Source organism: Prunus persica, chromosome G6, assembly GCF_000346465.2.
Source record: "Prunus persica cultivar Lovell chromosome G6, Prunus_persica_NCBIv2, whole genome shotgun sequence".
NCBI lineage: Eukaryota > Viridiplantae > Streptophyta > Magnoliopsida > Rosales > Rosaceae > Prunus > Prunus persica.
This window is the reverse complement of record NC_034014.1, coordinates 10,291,253-10,297,327: the sequence shown is the minus strand read 5'-3', so window position 1 is coordinate 10,297,327 and position 6,075 is coordinate 10,291,253. Positions and strand designations below refer to the sequence as shown.

Below are 6,075 nucleotides of genomic sequence, written 5' to 3'. Positions count from 1 at the left end.
TGCCCTTATTTATTTTTGGATTTCCTAAGGAATCCTTTACATTTGCGAGTCTTTAGTTTGAAAGTTGAGAGATTTTTCTATCTTTTTTGAAAAAAGCTTTGGCTTTTTCCAAAAGTGAAATTTTTGTGTGGCTAAAATCTAAATTTATTTATTTTTTTCCCAATATTCATCGTTTCTTTTCGGTAGATTGTCTTCTTTTAGAGGTGGCTGTGAGTGTGGCCTCCTTAGAGATTGGGAAACCCATATATACATATATCTATATTTTTGCCTTTTGCTATGTATTTATTAGAGTAATTTTCATTTTATTACGATAAAATTTACCAATTTTTAAAATTCGATACATTTACTTTTTTTCATTTCAGTTACATACACAAAGTTAATAAATTTTACTGTATGAAAGTGAAAATTACCATATTTATACAATTGTGATTGTCTATGCGTGGGTTTTGCCTTCACGTGTGGGGACCTATATATCACTTAGCTCCAAATTGACATGTCTTTTGGGGAAGTTTCCTGCAAGTTTCCCTTCAATTATAATCAGCTTTGGTCAAGTGTCTTTTGACTCTTGCCTCACCACCGACAATATAATATCATTTCCTCTTTGTTAAATATTAGGTGGTGGTGGTGAGTGAGCGTCTTCTTCTTCCACCTGAAATGAGAGTACGGAGGCCACTCGACTAGTAAAGCCGTTCAAGAGCACTACTTTTCCACGCCCCCCGGGTAACTTTATATTTTCGACAATTTTTTACCCTTTAAAAAAACATAAAACAAAACACTAATTATATAATGTATTTGGAGTGAAAGTTGAAACTATAGCCAGCCACGTACCAAGTCTAGAGAGAATATTTTCCCCGTTGAGAGTTGAAACTTTATCTTAATGTCTTCAAGTTTCCCACTAAGCAAAGCTAGAGAGAGTAGTTCTGTTTGGCTTCAAGACTTTCGAAACGCTTCCTTCCTAGCTATATATAACCTTCAAGTGTCTACCATCCATGCTATATTTAACTAGACAAGAGTGGTCTCTCTCTCTCTCTCTCTCTCTCTCTCTCTCTCTCTCTCTCTCTCAAAAGGGTGGTGCTGGCGGCTGCTTCCCATAAATATTGGTCTTGTAAGTAACCTACTTATCCAATCCTCCTGTTAATTAGTTTTTGATCTGTCTCTCAAAACTCCCACACTTACTGTTTGATGGTCTGTTGACAAATTTCATATCGATTCTTGTTATATGGGCCAAATTTTGACCTATAGTGTGAAAGTTTGCATGGCGGACCAGGAATTTTTTTAGGAGTGGCTAAATTTTTATTTATTTTTTGAGAGATCTTTTATAACCAGGAATTTTTTGGCTAATTAATATTATATGGTAGGATTATATTTTTTTTATATATATATAGAAAATATGGTAGAATTTCAGTGGGTAAAAGAAAATAAAATCGAATTTGGGTGGCTAGGATAGATTGAATTCTAAAAGATAAGTAGGCTAAAATTTAATTTTAATGGATTTTATTTTACAATAAAAATTAAAGTACAAAACCAGCACTGGACTAAAGCCCGGTTAGCTCCATAGATCCGCTCTTGTTTGCATGCATATTCTTCAAGTTTTTTGTTTTCCTGTTTTTTTTTTTTCTTTCTTTCTTGGGTCTGGATATCCAAATTCGAAGCTTAATTAGCGTTAAACAGTTTCAATCATGCAAATTTTACTCTATTTGAAAAAAAATGATCGACGTGGAAGATCTTTTCTTCTTCTTTTTTTTATTAATTATTTGTACGGACATGATTCATGCTCTTTTGCTTTTTCACTTCCATTATCTGTATTTGTTTTTATTGATCCTCCCTCCCCTGTGTAAAGCGAAATAGAAGAAGAAGAAGAGGAGCGACTAAAATGGATGGAGAAAACAAAAGCATATTTTGACTCCATTTTATTAATTACTCTTTATTTAATTCAAATAATTCAAGAATAATTAAGCTCTTCTGTATGTGTAGCATGCAAGTCATGTGGGATCCACTCACTGGACCACATCTTTTGTTAATTAGGGTCGGTTATGTAATAATTATCAAAGAAATTACTAGTTAAAATATAATCACTTAGATGAGAACTGACTGAATACACTGCTGATTAGATAAACTAATACAAAATAACAACCTACTAATTTGAGTTTTTATTATTTATTTATTTATTTATTTTGTGCAGGTGCACGCGTGCGTATGGCTACACAGATTAATTTGGTAAGCATGTCTAGCCCACAAGCACAACATGTACCAGCAGCTGAAATCCGATTAATGGCTGGCCCTTCAACAACAGGACTAGGCATTCAGTCTCCACCACATCATGTGATCCACATAACCAATTTGCCTCAACCTAAGACACCTTCACTCTATCTACTAGAGGAAAACAATGGTACATAACATCTCTCTCTCTCTCTCTCTCTCTCTCTCTCTCTCTCTCTCTCTCATCATGTCCATACACACCATTATTGGTAGTCCCTTCTTTTATGATAAATAAGATTTTTGTGTATTGCATGACATATTATTGTTACGAATTTGGCCATACATTTTCTAAAATTACCATAATGCAACTATGTCATGTATTTGTGGTTAATAAAGTTAAAAGCCTTTGTCTATGCACCTGATAACCCGAGGTTGTGTTGGATTACTCATCCTCAATATCGCTTGTATAAAAAATAAAACTATTTATATCAAAAGAAGATGTTTTAACCACCAAACTTAGTCTACTAAAAAAATTATGATATATTACGCGACCCATATTAAGGAAAACATCCCACAACACATAGTAAGGAGAGAATTCTCCCACAACCATTATTAGGAATATTACAATAGTATTTTATAATTTGAACATCTCTCCATCTTCACCAAGATAATAGCATATTTTGTTAAATGTAAAGGCTTCAGATTTGAGAACAACATGCTGTATATTTGAATCTTGTTAGAGTCTGTGGTGTAGACAATATTAATCGACCATAACAAGCTAGAAATTTAGAGGGCGTTTGGTATCCTATTCAAGTAGAGAACTCAAAACTTTGATTTTTCTTTAAAACAAGGAGTTCTCAAATCCATTTTTTATGATTCAAAAACTTGTTTGGTATCCTATTCAATAGGGAACCCAAAAACTTTAAAAACAAGGAGTTCTAAAATCCATGTATTTAAATTCAAAAACTTGTTTGTATGCAACTCGAAAACACATTTTAGAAAGAAAAAAAACAATTCTAAAAAATCATATTTGTTCTGTTTTCAAGTATTTGGGTGTTTTGAGTTATTTTTGAGTTGAAGTTTTCAAAGCTAGGTCCCAAACAGAATTTTTGAGTTTTTGACTTTGTGATCTTCTTTGTGATCAGCATGGTACTCAACAAATTAATTACACGTGCCAACATTTCTTCATCTTTAAATTCTACACACAGGAGAAGCAAGAGAAAAGTATCTTAGGTTATGTGTGCCCCTCCATAAAGCTGCTCTAAGAGGCGATTGGAAAACTGCTAAAAGCATCTCAGTGAGGATGAGAACTTTTAACTGCTAGCATAACAAAGGGATGGGAAACTGCCCTTCACATTGCAGCAGGAGCAAGACATGTTCACTTTGTGAAGGAACTGGTCCAAATGATGGATGCAGAAGACTTGGCACTGCAAGACAATAAAAAAAATACTGCATTGAGTTTTGCCGCTGCAACTGGAACGGTAGAAATTGCTGAGATTATGATACAAAAAAATATATTTTTGCCAACAATCCGGGGGGTGAAGGAATGACACCAATATATATGGCTGCTTTGTTGGGACAGTCTGAAATGGCGGAGTACCTGTACCCTAGAACTCATGAAATATTTGACGAAGGGGACCGCAATGCACTGTTTTTTACTTGTGTCGATACAGGTCTCTACGGTAGGTATACGAAACATTTCATGCTTTTGTTTTTATAATTATCTTTGTTTCCTAGAGAAAACTAATGGCACACACAAGTAATTAATTATTAAATTACTTCACACTGGCTGAATTTTCAAAGTTTACATCCTTCTTATGTTACTCTGTAAATTATGCAGATTTAGCCATGAAGATGTTAGGAAATTATACAACATTAGCTACGGTTCGTAATGGGGCAAATGAAACAGCCTTGGATGTCTTGGCTCGAAGGCCTTCAGAATTTGCTAACCAAAGTTCAGGATTGTGGAGTAGAATCACCAATACATGTGAGTTAATTAATAGAAAATTATAATATATGGACATATATATGTAGTAATAATTACCTAATTAAGTGGAAGTAAGCACTTATTTTGTGTGATATGATCACTATTATTTTGTCATGTGCAAATTACTAAGTAAAATGCAGAGAGCTATTGCTAAGAGAGAAAGAGAGAGAGAGAGAGTACTTAGAAGCGGCATGACAAGAGAAAGCTATTGCTTAGGGTTTTTATTACTAACCCCCATCCGGAATGGGATCCAAACCCTTGCTATTGAAGAAAAAGAACCCCTGATCGTATATAACATAAAACTTTACACCTGAATTAATAAGTTATTGTAACTATCTGAGATTATTATGCATATATACTTGACCTTGGGATTTTGTTGTTCTGACTTTCAGTTTGGAAGTTTGCATACAAGGGAAACTCTAAGCAAACCAAAGCCCTTCAACTAGTTCAACAGCTTTGGAAAGAAATCTTAAAACTTGACGACCAAGTGGTCATGAGCTTGATAAAATATCCTTCACAACTACTATTTGACGCTACAAGATTAGGAAATTTCGAATTCCTGGCTGCACTTTTAAGCGCTTATCCTGATTTATTCTGGGAACTCGACGAAAACAAACGGAGTATAATCCATGTCGCAGTTTTGCATCGTCATGCATGTATCTTCAATCTAGTGTATGAGATAGGCTTTATCAAGGACTTCATAACGTCAATGAGTGATGATGAGGATAACAACATATTACATCTGGCTGCAAAATCAACTCAATCTTGTGTCAGGAGCAGCTCTTCAAATGCAGCGAGAGTTAGTATGGTTTGAGGTACTTCTGCTTCTATCCTTGCAATCTCTACTGTTGTTGCATTTGTTCTTATAAGATACTTAATAATGTTGCCAATGTATGATCGTAACACATTCATATGGTGTGACTCAAATTACATGGGTTCATAATTTAGTGCATAGTTTTAATGAATATGCATTTATATGCATTAATATTTCCATGTGCAGGAAGTTAAAAAGATTGTGCAACCTCTCTCTACAGAGATGAAAAATAAGAAAGGCAAAACACCGAGAGAACTATTCACCAGTGAACATAAGGGGTTATTGCATAAGGGAGAATCATGGATGAAGAACACTGCAAAATCGTGCATTCTTGTCGCAACCATTATTGCCACTGTCGTGTTTTCGGCTGCATTTAGCATACCAGGCGGCATAGCTGATAAAACAGGAGCACCAAATTTCGTAAAAGAGACAGCATTTCTAATTTTTGCAATATCAGATGGAGTAGCCCTCTTTTCCTCTTCAACTTCCATGCTGATGTTCTTGTACATCCTCACCTCGCGGTATGCAGAAAACGATTTTCTCAAATCCTTACCGTTGAAGTTAATGGTAGGACTCGCATCACTCTTCATCTCCATGACATCCATGATGATAGCCTTCAGCACAGCCTTCTATTTATCTTGTCACTACGGATTAGGTTTCGTCTCGGATTTTATATTTATATTTGCATTTGTTCCAGTGGTCTTGTTCCTTTTTTTGCAATATCCACTCTTGTCCGATATGTTCTTGTCGACATATTGTTCCAGTCTTATATTTCAGCCAAGAAAACATATGATCCAATAGAAAGTCACGGCCTCATTAATGTGAACGCTCTAACTGAAACCTTGCCTCCACAATCATGTATATGTTGTATATTCTAGCTTAGTTTTGTAATAAAATAATAGTGATCATCAACAAATGCATGCCGCTTAAGTTTTGTGTGTACGAAATGAAATCATCAATCGAAAAATCAACGATACTATAACCAACTAAGCTCTTGATTGAGTTGTATTTCTTAGTCCTAATGTAGAAATTCAACCTTATAAATACTAACGAAGAAGGAAAGTGCGTCAACACC

At 34.8% G+C, this 6,075-nt stretch overlaps 1 pseudogene across 1 annotated transcript; it reads left to right on the top strand.

The window, feature by feature from the left end:
• On the top strand, positions 1,009-5,851 carry LOC18773627 (annotated as a pseudogene). Its single transcript, XR_002272265.1, has 6 exons — positions 1,009-1,105; positions 2,183-2,389; positions 3,408-3,881; positions 4,040-4,186; positions 4,579-5,001; positions 5,187-5,851. The product of XR_002272265.1 is annotated as an ankyrin repeat-containing protein At5g02620 (transcript).